At 29.4% G+C, this 19,305-nt stretch overlaps 1 protein-coding gene across 11 annotated transcripts in view; it reads right to left on the bottom strand.

Annotated features, from left to right (window-relative positions):
- Positions 1 to 16,368, bottom strand: part of LOC129611613 (serine/threonine-protein kinase 32A) — a 98,501-nt gene extending 82,133 nt beyond the window's left edge. For 3 of the 11 annotated variants that reach the window (XM_055524829.1, XM_055524898.1, XM_055524910.1), the window contains exons 1-2: positions 15,985 to 16,368; positions 11,862 to 12,127 (exon numbers count right to left, since the gene is read on the bottom strand). The gene's annotated coding sequence lies outside the window, so the exon portion shown is untranslated. The other 8 variants (XM_055524837.1, XM_055524851.1, XM_055524864.1 and 5 more) reach the window with 8 other exon arrangements.
- Positions 16,369 to 19,305: the final 2,937 nt, after the last annotated feature.

Here is a 19,305-nt window from a genome sequence, read left to right as displayed (position 1 = left end):
TTATGATAATGCAAACATTAAACATTAATAGAACAAAAAGTTTGATATTGTTCTTGTATTTCTAACGGTTCATGTATTATTTATAGCATAAAAAAATAATGCTTTTCTTAAACATTGTGATGATTTTAAGTATATTCCCTTAAAGGATTTAACTTTTTAGGATCTTACGGAAAATAAAAGCATAGACAATGCTAAGAAAATATTTATTTTGAATACAATTTTATAAAAAAGTTTTCAATAAATATTTGTATATTTAAGTACACATAAGTATATGATTGTTTTTTTTTTCTATAACATAAGCAATAATAAGGACAAAAATGGATTGAAATGAAATCAATCATTCCTAAAGCACGAATGCTTAAAAAACTATACCAAAATTATGTTTGGTGTAAGAATACAAAATATCTTGAATTCTGTATTTCTGTATGAAACAAAAACAAAAAAAAACGTTTAATCGACCTAAAACGACAGAATTATACCCTGAACCTTGACAATCTGAGCATGTTTTCAAGACTTGTTTTTGAAATTTAAAATTAGTTTTCATGATTGTATGGCAGTTATTTGAACCTGTTTAAGTCATACAGTAAAAACTTTAAGAATATGTGTGACCTATAATTGGACACATGAGTGCCAAGTTTCATTAATCTAACACCAAAATTTTTCGTTTAGCCAAAAAAAAATTTGGCAATTGCAAGCGAAATTTGGATTCATTATCTATACCATACGACTTTTGACTTATTTTTATAGACATTTATAAAAAAAACGAAAATTTTTGAATTGATGGTTAAACTATTGTTTCTGAACCGCTCATATGTACATTGTTATTTGGTTTGATCAACTTTTGTCAGGAAAATTTTTGGAATAATTGGTTAGTTATGTTAATTACAAATTAACTATAATGTAAACAATTGGTGATCATTAACCAAAAGTAAAGGTGTAAAAGTTTCATAAACATGTTCACGGATGGATGGACAGAGTGAAACTAATAAGCACTTTTTTTCAAAAATTTTTTGCAAAAGTGCTAAAAAAAATGCAATAAAAAATACTATACAAATATGAACTATTAAGAGTTTTATTAACTAATTTCGAAAATTGGAAAAAAAAAATGGAATTTTCCGTACATCTTTTAATTATTATTTACAAAATTACCATAACTTTATTGTGATAAGAGGAGACAGATTAGATGTAAAATTTTTTTTGCTAACTTGTTTAAATATTCACTTGATTTGTCTACAATGTCTAAAAGAGTATATTATGTAGTTTAAGATAACGAAATCAAATTATAAGTACATATATTATAAGCCACTAACTATTTTGTAAAGATACTTACACATACAATTCATAAATTTTTTCGAGGGAATATGTAATGTGTCTAAAAGTCTAATTTCTAATCAGTGTGAATTTGATTTTTAATTTAATAAATTTTTTATTTTTAAGATATTATAAAGGTATTAATATAATAGGTATTTATACAAAAACTGACTTGAGTCAATGAATTTAGAGTTAGTGTTAAGAGATCGCGTCTTAGACAGGTTTGTGATATGGAAGATGATCTCTATTTAATTAATTTTGTATATTCATTCTGATATTCCTAATGTAACAAATATTGATATTCTTAAAGAAAATTATTTTAAAAGTATCCTAAATTTTTAATCAATATCGTACGCCCGTGCGTTTGTCCACAAAACTAAATATTTTATCTAAACGTATAATTCTATCAATTTCTGTTTATCCTAAAACTACGCAATTGCGATGTCATACTAATACGACGTGAAAAGAACAATATAATACTATAGAAAATCGTTTCTAACTTGAAAGAAAGCAACAGAATTTTGTTTTGAAAAGTGCTTCAGTATGAATTTATTAGGAATGTAATCATGTTCATTCTGAGTTTACATGATTATGTAATTATAATTTACAAATTAATTCATAATTTAATAACTCTAATACAAATGTGTGTAAAGTTTGTTATATACTGTACCCAATTTTATATATTATAAAATTGGGTAGATGACTGCCTACATAAAAATATAATTACCGAAACATATGCATACGTTACATATATGTATGAATATGAATGAAAAATTTGTTAAGAACTTTGGAGGAACTTCAATTAAAACTGAATAAATCAATGTCAAAATAAATGAAGAATGTGTAAAATTATTATTTTTGAAATTGATAAGTTTTTTTCATGCAGACAATAATGATATAGATTTGCATGTAATATGTATGCGTAAAAACCCAAAAATTATTGATTTACAGTAAATTGGCTGATCAAATAATGGATAAAATAATTGTTGTATATAAAATTACGATAATAATGAGCAAAAAAAAAGAGGGTTTCATATAACTAAGAGATTATTTACTATATACTGCCAGAATATAAGTACAAACCGAGACAAAATAAATTCGACTCAATAAGGGCTAGTAAGGCGCCACATTTTTCTTTTGTTTAAAAAAGGAGAAATAATATTCTTAAAATATTTTGATAATACTTATATCAAAGTTAATCATTGCATATTTTTCGAATGGGAACAAAATTTATGAAAAACTTTAACGTACTCGTAATAGGCGAATTCGGCGACTCATTAAGTGAGTTAAAATAAATAACTACGTATATGAAAACGTGCTTTGATGGATGAGATTATATTTAAAGTTATAGTTTTTTGGCTTTTACAGAAACTTGATAAAGAAAATAGTTTCGTAAAAATAAAGAGCCGAAAATTAAAATTTCAAAATATTTGCAATTTCGTTACAATAGTTGTCAAAAACAACTTTTAGGACTTTGAGGATATATAACTTATATGGAATATTTAAACTTATTACCTTGATGCTTTTTGAAGAATATTCAAACTTATTACCTTGATGATGAATTATTCTTATTAATTTTTAATTATAAAAGTAGTTCATATTTTCCGTATACAATAATGGTTAAATATACATTTATGACTTGAAATTTAAAAAATACTGTTTATTATTTCATCTTCATTATAAAATGGAAAGTATTCAAATAAATATTAAAAGAAATTAACTAGAGTTATATTATTTATATTTAGTGAACCATGTCCGATATAAATAAGTATTATATACGATTATTAGGGGGACAAAAGTTGGCATGGGCCCTAGTCAGTCTCGCATTTTCCTAACATGTGAGGCTGAAAATGCTAGGAAATTCCCTCTGAAAACATCAGCTCTGCCAACAAATCCGACTCTCACCTCCTAGAAGGTAGGTTACATAGTTATCTGCCGGGTGTCTCCTGGGCAACTTACTTAGTAAGGCTGACGAGAGCGGGAGTAAGCGAGAATAGGCGGCTCCCTGGTCTGCGTCTGATCCCTGAGGGACGGCAGTTTTTGAATCCTGGCAGTAGTTATAAAATGCAGAATTTAATCATTTTTGCAATGGATAAAACAAAAGGATTTAGTACCCCAGGTGGTAATTCAACTACGTTGGAGAATCCACCCTCTTCGGAGGTCGGCTCTACGGATTCTGGGGAGAGCCACCGGCGTTCACCACCTACATCTGATGTGCGGATTTTAGAAAAGAATGGAAATAGAGAAGGTGGACTACCGAACATTCAAGCTCCACAGACCAATAAGTGATAAACATGAGTAAAGCTCAAGACAAAGAAAGTGATGATCAGAATGCTGACATACACAAAAGGATTAGCCAACTGAAACAGCTCTGTGTGGCTTCAACTGAGGGCTGAAAATGAGAAACTAAAGAAAGAGAAGCATACGCAAATTACAAACAATAAGTCTAATGTCATAAAGAAAAAGAGGCTGCACCACGAGCAAAGCAGGTGAAGTCAGTCTTAGACGCCTACTCAACAGATGAGGAGGAACTCGCCAGAGAAACGGATTGGATCCTAAAACAAAAGAGGTCCAGTAAAAAAAGAAAAGCGGAATCGTCTCCGGAAGTGGTTCAGGTGACAACCAACGCTGAGAAAGCGGATGTTCCTGATTCTAAAAGTCGAGGCAATGTCACGAAAAACTCTAGGCCGCCTCCAGTAGTCATAAGTAATGTGGTTGACTATAATAAAATAGAGTCAACATTAAAAAATAAGGACATAAATTATAAGGTTAAAATGATGAACAACAATCAATTTAAGCTTATTGTAAATTCCGAAATGGACTATAGGAATCTTACCAGAGCCATGAATGGATCTGGACTAGAATGGCATACCTATGAAAACAAGCAGGCCAGGCCAATAAAAGTCATGGTAAGAGGTCTTCACCCCAGTTGTAAACCGGAAGATATAAAGGAAGACCTAAGCTCTATGGGTTACAAGATCTTAGATATAACCAATAAAATTAAAAAAATGAAAGAAAATGGGAAAAACATTATGGTGCCTCTACCGCTGTTTATGCTAATATTCTCAAATGAAGAAGAGATGAAAAAAATTTATGAATAGTCTCAAAAGATGTAACATACAGGGACGTTCTCCAAACGAAAACTGATGACGGTGGCACGAGCAATAAAACAAGGGCCAATAGTGAATGTTTTGTATAAAATGCTAAATATGATGCAGAACATGCTAGATATGATGGACAAAATCTCTCAGAGATTGAGTATTTTAGAAAGCGAAGGGAAAAAATCGAATACCAAAAGACCTGGTAAATGATGGCACGAGGTAATTTTAAAATAGCAACATGGAATTGCAATGGTATTGCAAACAAAAAGGACATGCTTGAAGTTTTTCTGCATACACAGAATATAGACGTCGTAACTGAAACACATATGACCTTAAGAAGCAGGATTCGGTTTCCAGGTTATAGAATTTACAACTCGAACCATCCTGGAAATATAGCGAAGGGCGGAAAGACGATAATAATAAAGGAAAATGTGGTGCATTGCGATCTGCACCAGATGCAAACCGAGGGAATGCAAATGACAGCGGTTCAGATCACTTCGACTAAGCAGAAATTTAGAGTGGCTGCATTATATTGTCACTCTAGATTTAAAATTACGGCAGAAATGTTTCAATGCGTTCTGACAGACCTGGGCGATAGATTTATATTGGGGGGTGACTTAAACGCCAAGCACATGATAACATGATGACTACGATCTTGACTCCGATCATTCGGTGGTTATTCTTGTACTTAAGGAAAATATAGTTATGAAAAGAGCGAAACCTGCGCTGACAAATGGAACTACAGATTGGTCAAGATTTCGCTTAGAGATTGAACGTCAAATAGATCTAAGGAAAAGAATAAGAACGACCCAGCACATAGATGAGGAGGCCGAAAACTTTACTAAAATTATTCAAAATGCGGCTTGGAGTAGTTCCAAAATTAACGTTATTAGGAGGGGGGGCATTAACTATCCCCCACATATACTAGCAAAAGTAAAACGAAGCAGGCGGGCGAGAAAAAGGTGGCAGCAAACGCGTGATCCTGTTGATAAAACCAGATATAATCATGAATCGCAGCAACTAAGACGCTGTATTAGAAAATACAAAGAGGATTCGGTTGCTGATTATGTTCAAAATTTGACGGCGTGTGAGAAAACCAATTACTCACTGTGGAGGGCAACAAAGAAAATGAAGCAACCTATCAAACATCTCGCTCCTATTAAAAACAAAGATGGAACGTGGGCAAAAATTGACAAGGACAAGGCAAATGCGTTTGCGGATCATTTGGCCGATATATTAGGCCCGCATGACAGCCGGAGTGTGTATGAAAATGAGGAATCTGCTTTTGTTGGGGATAGCGTGTCTATTCGATTGTCAAGGAAAGAGAGGTCATAGAAGAAATCAGGACTCTTAAACCTAAAAAGGCCCCAGGATTTGACCTAATAACGGCCGATATTTTGAAAGAATTACCCAAAAGGGGTATAACGATGCTTATGCGCCTAATAAATGCGTGTATAAGGTTCAATGACGTGCCTGAAATTTGGAAAGTTGCAGAGATAATCATGCTGCACAAACCTGGCAAACCTATAGACAAGGCGAGTTCTTATAGACCAATCTCATTGTTGCCTATGATTTCAAAACTGCTAGAGAAACTTTTATTGAGAAGACTCCAGCCTATAATTGAAAGTAAAAGGTTAATCCCGAATCATCAATTCGGTTTTCGCCGCAACCACTCAACCATAGATCGGATTCATAGAATAACTGACCTAATAGAAAATTCACTGGAAGAAAAAACAATATGTTCTATCATATTTTTGGACGTAGCCCACGCCTTCGATAAGGTTTGGCATTGTGGATTAATAAAAAAACTTCCTACCGATTACTACCAAGGCAGTATGTTGACCTGCTCGAATCTTACCTGACTAATAGGGTATTTTGAGTTAAACAGGAAGAGGAGTACTCTTCGCTTAGGGATATCAGGTCGGGGGTACCACAGAGGAGTATATTGGGCCCGATACTATACTTGCTATACACGTGTGATATTCCTGAATCGGAAGGAAAAGCTACATTTGCTGACGATGCAGCAGTTGTCGCAATAGGACGAAATGAAAATGAATCTACACAAAAATTGCAAAGGGCCAGTGATGAGATCTCAAAATGGACTAGAAAGTGGAATATAAAACTTAACGAGGTGAAATCAGTACACGTAAATTTCACTAATAGGAAAATTGACAATTCATTTTCGGTTCGAATAAATGGCGTCTTGATTCCGTCCGCAAACACAGCGAAGTATTTGGGAATGACGTTGGACGCGAAGCTCAGATGGAAGGAGCACATAAAGAAAAAGAGATATCAACTAGAGGAGGAATACAGAAAGTTTTCTTTTGGGGAGGCGTTCCAAATTGACAATATACAACAAAGTTTTGATATATAATCAAATATTTAAGCCTGTCTGGGCTTACGGTATTCAGTTATGGGGCTGCGCTGCGCAGACTCATATCCAATCTATACAAAGATTTCAAAATGGGGTATTACGGGACATTGTAAACGCCCCTTGGTATGTCCGTAATGCCGATATACACAGGGATCTCACGATCCTAAGTGTAACAGACGAAATTAAAAAGCAAGCAGCCAATCATAAAATGCGTTTATCCAATCATGTCAATATCGAGGCGGCTCGATTGGTTGACAATCAAAACTTTGTTAGGAGACTTAAACGTACGAGACCTCTCGAGTTAGTTTAGAGTTTTTTATCTGGAACAATGAGTACTTAGTACGCTATTGTGCCAGATCAAAAGCTTGTAAATAATCAAAAATTTTAGAGCAAAATTAATGGTTAATCGTTTTCGACTAGTTTTATAGTTTATTTTGAGTATTTTGAGGAGGGTGTTTTTTAGTGGATTAAAGTTCCACACTACTGCTTTTTCGTCTGGCAGTGTCTTTCGAGATTTTTCACCCTTCCTCTCGGGAAAGACAAAAAAAAAAAAAAAAAAAAAAAAATATACGATTAAAGGATAAATTTTATATGAAATTTTATTACTCTACCTTTCGCTGTCTGGTCTGATATGTTTATCATTTTAGAAACTTGTAAGTCTTAGATTTAACAAAATTAAAGACAAGAAGAGACGATATTCCTATAGCTACATTTTTTGGCCTTTTACACGTGACGTCTGAACAATATTTTATAGAATGTAATTTTTGCGTATAACGTATAACGTAAATATTAAATGTTTCACCTTATTTTTATAGAACATGTATGTATGTATAGATTTTTGACATTATATTTTTAAAAATTATAACGTGTTCTTATTATATTAAAAACTAGTCGTGTTTGCTTGCATTACAAGCCTTACAAGTATTATGTCTGTAGGTTTGAAATTGTGTTCCATTCTGTGGATGAGATATTTTAAGTTTACTTTTTTTCTTCAAAAACACATCCGTAATGTACATATAGATATGCTTTTTTTAAAATAAATAATAAGATAAAACTTAAAATAAGAAAAGTTCTTAAAAATAATTACAAATAAAATTGGGTCAAACCAATGGTTTGTATTGTAGCACTTTTCCCTTCAACAAGTGAAAATACTGCTTTTAAATACAGTCTTTGTATACTTACCACACTATTAAAACTATTTTCATTCATATACAAAATTATTTCTAGGATTGTATATATTTAGGATGAACGATTTATGCAGTCCTTCAAATAAAGCAATAATTAATATAAAGTGGGGTTAACATAATGCTCGATTTTAAGGGTTAATTGTGTGAGTTAAGAAAAATAATTATATTTTTTAATGTCATGGATTTTACCGTTAGGTTTTTGTGTTTATAGAAATTTGAAAAAGCTTGCGGTTTCAGATATATAAGGTGTCAAAAATTCAAATTTTAGAAATTTCAAGAGGCGATAAGTTGAGAGCGGGTGGAGATGGAAAAAAATTTTCTTCTAACGAAATGAACTATTTGTTAATGTCTAAAAGCCCCTAAAATTTCAAGCTTCTACAGGCTAGGGTTTAGAAGAAAAACGAAATCAAAAATTTGGAAAAAAAGAACTTCAGGTAACGGTAAATTTGAACGGCCATTTTGTTTTTCTAAAGTTTAACTATAGTATACCGCGCTAGGGGAAGCAACCCACTGCCTTTTTGCGTTTGAAAAATTTGAAAAATGCTTATGGTTTCATTGCAACAAATAGTTAAAAATGGCCATTTTTAGGGTTTTGGGGGGGTATAACTTCTAAAGGGGGAGAGATAGGTAAAACTTTTGTTCTACGGAAATAAGTTTCTAGTAAAGATCTATGTACATGTAAAATTTCAGCTTTCTATCTTCAAGGGTGTAGAACTTTTGTAAACAGACACAGACAGACGGACGGACGGGACGGACAGAGTGAAACTAATAAGCACTTTTTTTCAAAAATTTTTTGGTAAAGTGCTAAAAAGTACATAATTAAACAAATAATCAGTTCCTTTGAGATCTAATATCTTTTAAGTAATTTATTTTAGAACCCCGCTTAAAGTTATGTCTCATAAAAATGTAAAATACCTTTGCCAATGAGCACTTTAAGCGATCAATTATTAAAATCCATGGACTATTTGGATTTTATAATACATGCGAATAAAACGCGTAAATTTATAATGATTTGACACTAAAACTTTATACTAATACTATATAGGGTATCCGATTTCTATGCAAAAAGTCCCCGGTTTGAACACTGGAAAATGCGATTTGCCGGATGAACTTTTTTTTTGTTGATAATTTTATTTTTACCGACCGTATTGTGTATACAATAGGTAGGTTATGTGTTGGCAACAAATTTTGCATATCGAGTTTTCGGTGGGAATGCACTTCTCCATAGTAGGGAAGTGTAAGTAAACTATTTTTAGCAACCTGTCGTTCTGCCGGTCTGTTTGTGCTTGTATTTCATGTATCTCAAGTTCGGCTGAACCGATTTTGATGAAATTTTATATGTAAGTTTATTTCGCACGGATTGATCAACTTTTGGGATTTATCAGGCCTCGGGAACTGCACTTTTTAACGGGCCTGTTTTACATTATTGATTATTATGAAAATATTCAACAGATTTACTTGAATTTTCATATATAAGCTTCGCTCGACCGTCCGCGAAACCTCCTAACTTTTGGAAGAAATCAGGCGTCATCAAGTGGACGTTTACTACCAAGTGGCCAAATATACATTTTTGCGTATATAAAGACATTTTTGCGTAATACGCTTTTGCGTATTGAAATTCTTCGTATTAAAACAATGAACATATAAATTTTTTGGAAAGATCAGGGCTCGGAAACTAATCTAAGGGCTGATTTTATATTTTTTACCATATCTACGGAAGGAATTGATGGAATTTCTTGAAATTTGATATTTAAGTTCTGGTTGTTACCGAAACTTATTGGCGAGCATTTCAGGAAATTCGAAAATTTTTTGAATTCGGGTAGCACAAAGCGAAACTCTACTAAGAACCAAATTAACATTTTTCTAGGTGTGTTAATTATAAGCTTACTAATGCCCTTAAAATTGGAAAGAAGTATTTAACAGACATTTTTATAATATTCTGTGATATTTTTACTTAACTAGACAAAACACATTGCGGTCGGTTATGTGCTGTAACACTTTCACTTAACTAGACAAAACACATTGCGGTCGGTTATGTGCTGACCACATCAGATTTGTTTTAAAATGAAACTAAAAAAAGCTTTAACCTTTCAAATCAATATCAGCGAGTTTCTGTTCTAAATATTTTTTTGAAAATACCCTATTTGTAAAGAGTTTAATGCAATAGAACAACATTTTCTTATAAAATTTTGTTCTAAAAATATATTGTCAAGCAATTTAATGTACACTTATGTTTTGCTTATTAAAACATTTTCCAGCTGATCGCAAAAAGAATACATAAATAAATGCGTACGTACATACTTGTTGTAAAACAATGTAGATTTTATTAAATCTTTACAATTTTCTTAAGAAAGTGTTCACTTTTTGTTATAACTCACACTTCCAAATTTGAATTTACATACAATATTTATACCACCAAAATTAAAAAAAAATTTACTCCTACAGGATGTAGTACCATTTTGTAAAAAGGGGTCTCAAAGCATCTTGGGAGAAGGTAAAGGGGAAGGGTGGGTGGAATTATTGCTTTTTCTGGGACCCTAGAGCCAAAACCCTAGACGCAAAACCTTGTGCCTTTTTTCCACGTCTTTAGCCCTTCTAGAAGTATCCGTACTTTTTGGCACCTGAGAAGTAGCTATATACGAGTATATATGAGGGGCTCAAAAGCAGAGTGGCGTAATCCACAATGTGGATTTGTCTACTCCTGTATAAGGCTCGGCTGAATTTAATTCATGCAAAATTAATATCTGGGTTTATTGAAGGGATGGGATGATGTAAAATTTTCAGATTCCAGCAATATGATCTTCTTCTAAAAGTGAAATTTGTATTTTTGGATGTATATTAATTAGAATTAGTTATTTATTTTTTTTGTACATATATTCAAAAAAAATATACAAAAAAGATTTAAAAAGTTTTTAGTGGCTTTTTGGTTAGTTAGTTGAACCTAATTTATATATTAGAATCTTTGGATTCGATGCTTGGACTTGAGGAACACAGAGAAAGGTTGATGACATTATATTGTCGTCGCTATATGGAAATTCACTAAATCCATTTTTGGCTGAAATGAGTTCGATATTACAAATTAATGCTGAATTTTCAAATTTTATGTCAAAAAATTTTCAGAATTGTATTTTTTTTGGAATTAGTAGTTTAATAGTTCTTAGTTGGTTAAAATTGAAACATTTCAAATTAAAAAAAAAATTAAAAAGTGACTACCGAGCAATAAATTTTTGTGGGTCACATCGAAAAAGAAAAGCATACTAGAAATACTCGTCACAATAGAGTTTCAAAACGGAATTATAGTAATTTGCAAAATAGGTATCGTACTTGTAGAATTTTGTGAATAATGTTAATCAATGAAAACATGTAAGTCATCAGTAGTAGTAGTAGATAAAGACGTAAAACCAGCTTATGGAAATAGTTTTGAAAATGAAGGGACAAAGAGCTTCATATTTGTGTCATTGATATTGTTTATTTTTTCATCCCGTGAAGAGCTCTGTTATTGATAAACACAGTTTGTTTTATAATATAATTAAAAAAACTGATCAAGAAAAATTAAATGAAATATAGTATATGACATAATTATATTTTTGCAAATTCCGAATAAAAAACTTTATAATTATTAACATTTACTGTCTGTGAAAACTCACACAGTTTTATGTAAGGTTAATATTGATTGAGTCCATATTTATTTTTTAGAAAATATCTGTTTTATTAATGTTCACTATGTATGAATTGCATTTTTTTTAAATTTTTCCTTAATTATATTTGAGATTTCAATATGAATTTACATTGTATTAATAAAACAAATATTAGAAAGAGAACAAAAAAAGAAAAAATTTTTGGAAAAATTTCAACATATTTTTATTAACAATGAAGAATAGAACTTACCCTTTGAGTTAATCATATTCCTTCTTGCGTTGAAATTCCAAATAACATTTAGTTTTGCACAATCCTTCACATTTATAAAATATTCTAGATATTCAATATAATATTCTGCACAGAACTTTTAATGCTTTAAATTCTTTTACTAGAACAAAATTTCACTTTCTCTTTTTTTTTAAGTAAATTTTCTGCCTCTTTTTAATACATAGTTCAAATTTATATACGAAGACTATACACCTCTAGATAATATATTATATTATACGCTATTCACACTAAAAAAAATAACATGTTACGCATAGTGTTTAACTACAACTTTTATATGGAGAAAATTTGTCAAAATTTTCCAGAATAATCTGTTTTTCGAAACAAGTTTTCCTATTGTGAAAGAATTATTTTTGGGGGTTTTTCTTTAAATCAAAGGAAATTTTAAGGACACTTCAAAAAATTTAAACCCATAATAATTTTTAGCAAATTTAAATCCAAAAATATTTTAAAGAGATATGAACACAAAATACCAAAATATTTTTTTACAATTTTTAAATACATAAACAAAATGTCAACCAGTGTCAAACCAATTTTCTATGATATATTAATCGAACAGTATAACATGTTATTCTCCCTAGTCTGAATAGGGAAGATTTGATTATTTCTTTGTATTACTTGCAATAATAACCTTATTAAAAAAAGGAAAAGAAAATTAGCTTTGATAAAATTCTGCGCTATACGCAAAAATGAAAAGTATTTCATTCCGAATAAAAGGAAGTGTTCTTTGCATACACCTAAAAAAAAACCTTATTAAATTTTGATTGAAAGTTTTAAAATTCTTGAAACTTTATTCCAATTCTAATAAACAAATTACGAAATCATTTAATGAAAGTTTTAATTTATTATAATTTAGATTTTATTTATAGTTTTGAACTTTTGATAATTAAATAAAAATAATTTATACAATATTGGAATAAAAACTTATGAAGGTAGAATAATTATTTATGTTTGTATATGTAATTAAAATAATTTTCCAATGATTGGGGTTTGAAAATTCAACTTCATATAAAAGTTTCAATTTCAAAAATATTTTAGAAATATTTAAGAAATTAAGGTAATTATATTTTACAAAGAAATGTGGAGAATGTAATTGTTAAAAAAAAAAAAGACATACATATTTTTAATTTTAGTAAGTAGTAAATTGGATTTCGCGTGTATATCCGGAATTATAATATTTTCTTCTACTTTCTTGTATCAAGGAATTAACTTTTTTTATATTATACAGCATATTTTAGAAATTAATTTTTATCTTTAATTTTTTTTTCGATTTCAAGAAAAACCTTTTTTTTTAATATCAATCGTTTAATAATAGGTACTTATATTCAACATCAAAGATAATTTGAAAAAATTGGAATTCGAAAAAAAATTCACGAATTTAGAAATAAGGGATTATTTTAATCTTCAAGAAAAAATAGTTTTTCAAAAAAATTATCTAATTATTTCAAAAATCTTTGAAGTGTTTAGAAAATAAGTTGAACAGAGAAAAATCCTTCGATATACTGATATTCAGGACCGGGAGAAAGTAATTTCGGGAAAATAGTCTTTAGACCAGACATTGACTAAAAGCGAAAAAATAATGTTTGACTACACACTCAATTGTTTCGGAAAAGAAGCGGCTATAAATTTAAAAAAATTACTGTTTACCTAAAACAGAAAATTATGGCAACAATATACATTGCAGTACGACCGCAATGTATTTTGTCTAGTTAAGTGAAAGTGTTATATTATAAAAATGCCTGTTAAATACTTCTTTCCAATTTCGAGGGCGTTGGTATCATTTTAGTTAACATATCTAGAAAAATGTAAATTTGGTTCTTAGTAGAGTTTCGCTTTGTGCTACCCGAATTCGAAAAATTTTCGAATTTCCTGAAATGCTCGCCAATAAGTTTCGGTAACAACCAGAACTCAAATATCAAATTTCAAGAAATTCCATAAATTCGTTCCATAGATATGATAAAAAATGTAAATTCGGCTCCTAGCTCGGTTTCCGAGCTCTGATCATTCCAAAAAATATACATGTTCATTGTTTTAAAACACCCCAAATTTAAGTATTAAATTTCAATGAAATTGGTTGATTATTTTTCTGTATATACGTAAAAATGTATATTTGGTCCGTAGTAAATGTCCAGTTGCTAAAATCTGATTTCTTCCAAAAGTTAGGAGGTTTCGCGTACGGTCGAATGAAGCTTGTATTATATGAAATTTCAAGTAAATCTGTACAATATTTTCTTCAAAATGATCAAAAACAGGCTCGTTAAAAAGTCTAGTTCCCGAGGCTTGATATATCTCAAAAGTTCATCAATCCGTGACATAGTCAAAACAAACACATAAAAATTTCATGAAAATTGGTTGAGCCGAACTTAAGATACAGGCGGGCACACATAGCACGGAGAAGTGCGTTCCTAACCAAAACTCAATTTGCAAAATTTGTTGCCATCACTTATCTTTATTGTATCACTTATCCTTATTATATTTTGCTGACCACATTGTGTGTACCTTATTATACACAATGTGGTCAGCAAAAATTACCTATTTCTTATAATTACATGATTCAAATCACGGAATTACTGATTTCAGCATAAAAATGGGCGGATACTTTAAGAAAGATAAGACATTTGCATAAACAACGTATTCGAAAAATTCTGTGAAGAATGTTGCAGAAATTTTCGTCTCAAATACAATGTCCTTACACGGGCTACCGAGAACAATGCTTGAAGACATATGTAAATATTGATTTTGTTAGGCTCTTGATTGTTAAATAATAAGAAAAAGTTGTTATAATAAATAGAAAATTAAGATAAATTTTTCATATATTATATATGTACCGGAGAAACCGATCAAACATATTTGAAAGAAGCACATATTTTGTTAAATATTACAAGGATAACATTAATAGTTTTTAAATTTATACTATTTCTATATGTTTACAAATATTTTAATAAAAAATTCATGAAAATAATTTCAATTTCCTATCATTTAAGATGCAGTATATATCCGATTTTCGTCTTACTAAAAAAATTTCAAATATGCATGCAAATCCATATTCAATGCTAACATGCATGATTGCTTTTCCGATTATAAGTAATATCCTTCACATATTTATTTCATTTCAGTAATTTCGTTTTCCTTTTGCATTTTATAGAAATTATTATTATTAATTTGTACAATGATATAAATGGAATATTTATATGGCAGACTTTTTTATAAATATGTAGTATATTTTTATTTGTATTGAGGAACAATATTGATATTAAGGGATGGTTCAAAAGGAAAAATGTTTTATGAATCATTACACATTTCATGTACATGCACAATTATCATGTTGTTTATAATACTAAGAAGCTTTTCATAATAATATCGAAAAAAGAAAAACTCATTACTGTTGTATACTTCAATCTTTGGCGCCATATAAGATATAAAAATGTACATACATGTATATATGCATGTAACACAAACAGCAAAAAACAAGTCGGAAACCAATGAATTTATTTTTTGGTGTCGGCAATTTTAATATCAAGCAATAATAAAAATTCTGTTTTCCCAAAAAAAAATATGATCAGAAAATAAGTATTTAAATTTTAAGTAGTAATTTAAAACTTGATTATTTGTTTGACGAATCAGCATTACGACATTGCGTTTAAGTGCCCTATAAGCGTGCAATTTAAGTAAAAACATTACAATATTTTTTATTTTATCGATTAATCCTGTATCGCAATAATTAATCCCATGTAATTTAACCGTTATGATAAATATAAATCGCGTGATTATTAAAAAAATTTGTTTATTTTTTAATTTCACTAAAAATAAAATAAAATTTTATATAAATTATTCTTATTTTTTTACATTATTTTTATCGCATATGTAACTAAAGGAAAGTTATTATCTTTAATTATTTTACAGAAGAGGCATTAACCAAACCACAAAATTTTGTAAATAGGTAACGAATAATATAAAATACACTGTATATCATTATATATCTTAAACTAAAATGAAGAGTAAAAAAAAATTAAATATACATAAACATATGTACGTATCCATATACATATATACTAACAACGTATATTAACAAAATTTATATACATACATAGGTAAATAACTTCAAGAAACTAAACTGAAATTCTATTTTATTTTGTCTACGTTTAATATCCTTTAAAATTTCGTTTCCTTTTTGTGTTGATGTTGTTTCAATTTTTTTTTATTTTTTTAATGTACTATATTAACCTCATGAGTATTGTTTTTTTATAACAGCTTTTTTAATTTTATAAATATCTTTACACATATAAATTTTATACACATTACGTACCTATGTACGTATATTAATTACCTAGTTACATATTTATATGAATTCATGCTATTAACGTAGAACTATTTAAAGGTCCTATGTATGAATATAAACAATGCAAATGTATTTAATTTAAAAATCATTGTTATGCCGGCAAACGAATTTTACTTCCGAATTACATCATTATCAGAAATATTTGCAAAGACTGACTGTTAATGAATGATGTGGTAAGATTTTATATTAAATAGAATATTGTGTTGCTTGCCTAAAAGAGAATTAGTTTTTTATTTACTGATATAAGCAAAGGAGAGTTTTTAGGTTGTAGATTTTCCAATTTTTATAAATTAAAGAGAAAAAATAACACAGTCTCTTTCTTTCTTTCTCTCTCCCTCTGCGTTGTATGATGTGAGTTTTGATTTTTTTTTTTTGAGTAAACTTTTTCGAAAATATAAATTTGAGTGCAAAAGGAAAGAAATTTTTTAATATTAAAAGGATTTTCGTATTTTAAGTTTGAAATACGTATGAGGATTTAAACTGTATACGAATGTAAAATTTTACTCACTTTAATAATATTTAAATTTTTATAGTATGTACTCACTTTAATAATATTTTTAAGAATTTTCATATGTATCTGCAAAATTCATTATAATTCAAGATAATAGTAATTTGATAATAAAATTTTGATTTTTAATTTACAATTTCATTTATAAAAACTTACTTAATTGAATTCGAGGAAATTTGAAAAATATCTGTGACGTATTAAAGAAAAAGATATTTTGAGTGAATTTTTATTTAAAAAAAAAATTAGTGCTGTCATACAAGTTCAGTAAAGTTTTTATACTGTTACTTAATTATATAAGGATGTGGTAGTAGTTATACCAAATAAAATGGTTTGTTTAGAATATATAATACATTTTAGTTATTATAGGTATATAGAGCTATTACCGTATGTCTAAGAAAATAATATCCAACTTAAATGGTCTGAACATTTCTTTGAAAACTTATAAGATAAAAGTTCAAGTTTAAGCAAAAATTGTATGAATTTTTTAACGGCTCTTTTGACCTCTGGGGATTACCAAACTATAAAAATCTTTTAAAATTTTTATGTAAGTAGGTTGCATTTTTTCTTCTATTTGTGTGTTTGTTTACAAAATTTTCGATATAAAGTTGAAATATAATTTCAATTTGCTATTATCAGCAAATCTTTACTAGAAACTTATTGTTGTGAAAAAAATTTTTACCAATTTTATGACTATTTCCTGTAATGAAATTGCCAAAATCTTATAAATTCCATTTTCATAGGTATATAGATCTTTAGTAGAAACTTAGTTTCTTAGAAGAAAATTTTTAACTATCCCGCCTCTCTAAAAGTTATACCCCGCAAAACCCTAAAAATTAATTTTTTAATTATTTATTGAAGAAATATAGTGGCCGGCTTCTTCTACAGCGACATACCATATTTGAATTAAAAAAAAAAAACGAAATGGCCGTTAAAATTTACCGTAACCTAAAATCCGCTTTTTCCGAATTTTTTATGTCGTTTTTTTTCTAGATCTCAGGTTGTAGAAATCTGAAATAATTTAAATTTTTGGTATCTTTCCGAAATTGCCAGCTTTTTAAATTTCTATAATTGAAGAATTGAATTTAGCGCTTAAAATTCAGCATTATGTTAACGGCTCTTAAATTTTTTTTTTTGCTTTATTTCAAAGACTGTATTAATTGTTCATCCTAGATGTATGTAATTCTTGAAATATTTTCGTAAATGATTTAAAGCAATTATTATAATTGTAGTAGGTACATTAATTGTATTTAAAAGAAGTATTTCCAATTCTTGAAAGGAAAAGTGCTACATGACAAACCATTGCTTTAAAACAACTTTATTTTTAGGTTATTGCACATGTATGTAATAAAATGAATGAATAAATTGGAAAGAATAAGTTTACTCAGTATTGATTAACCTGTTACATGTGTTTGTATCAATGAGTTGAAGTTAGGAATTTGTTTTAAGTTTCCTGGTTTTGTAAAAATAAGTTACAAATTTGAAGTAATAAGTAATGCTTCTTAATTAAAGTGTTTTCGCTTGTTTAATAACAAAAAACTATTTTAAAGAAATAGAAAAATGCTTTTAAAGCCTACGTTTCCTAAATTCATTAAATTTCCAAAGTCAACCAAAGGTAAAATAAAGGTTTAAAAGTAATTCTTCATGCTTCTATAACTTTGATATGTTGATTTAGACATATCCGTCCGTCCGATCGCACGATAACAAATCAAAAAAATCTGATGTGGTCAGCACATAACCGACCGCAATGTGTATTGTCTAGTTAAGTGAAAGTGTTACAGAATATTATAAAAATGTCTGTTAAATACTTCTTTCCAATTTTTAGGACATTAGTAAGCTTATAGTTAACATACCTAGAAAAATGTAAATTTGGCTCTTAGTAGAGTTTCTCTTTGTGCCACCCGAATTCCCTGAAATGCTCGCCAGTTAGTTTCGGTAACAACCAGAACTCAAATATCAAATTTCAAGAAACTCCATCAATTCGTTCCGTAGATATGGTGAAAAATGTAAAATCGGCCCGCAGTTCAGTTTTCGAGCCCTGATCTTTCCAAAAAATTTACATGTTCATTGTTTTAATACAAGGAATTCAAATATTAAATTTCAATGAAATCGGTTGATTATTTCTCTTTATATACACAAAAATGTATATTTGGCCCGTAGTAAACGTCCAGTTGCCGATGCCTGATTTGTTCCAAAAGCTAGGAATTTTCACGGACGGTCAAACAAAGCTCATATATGAAATTTCAAGTAAATCGGTTGAATATTTTCTTCAAAATGGTGAAAAATGTAAAATCGGCCCGCAAATCAGTTTTCGAGTCCTGATCTTTCCAAAAAATTTATATGTTCATAGTTTTCATACGAGGAATTTATATATTAAATTTCAATGAAATCGTTTGATTATTTCTCTTTATATACACAAAAATGTATATTTGGCCCGTAGTAAACGTCTAGTTGCCGATGCCTGATTTCTTCCAAAACATACGAATTTTTGCAAACGGTCGAGCTGAGCTTATATATAAAATTTCAAGTAAATCGGTTGAATATTTTCTTCAAAATGTTCAAAA

Source organism: Condylostylus longicornis, unplaced genomic scaffold, assembly GCF_029603195.1.
Source record: "Condylostylus longicornis isolate FDR11 unplaced genomic scaffold, ASM2960319v2 ptg000004l, whole genome shotgun sequence".
In the NCBI taxonomy this organism is placed as follows: Eukaryota; Metazoa; Arthropoda; class Insecta; order Diptera; family Dolichopodidae; genus Condylostylus; species Condylostylus longicornis.
The sequence above is the reverse complement of the archived record's forward strand: the minus strand, read 5'-3'. Positions and strand labels throughout refer to the sequence as shown.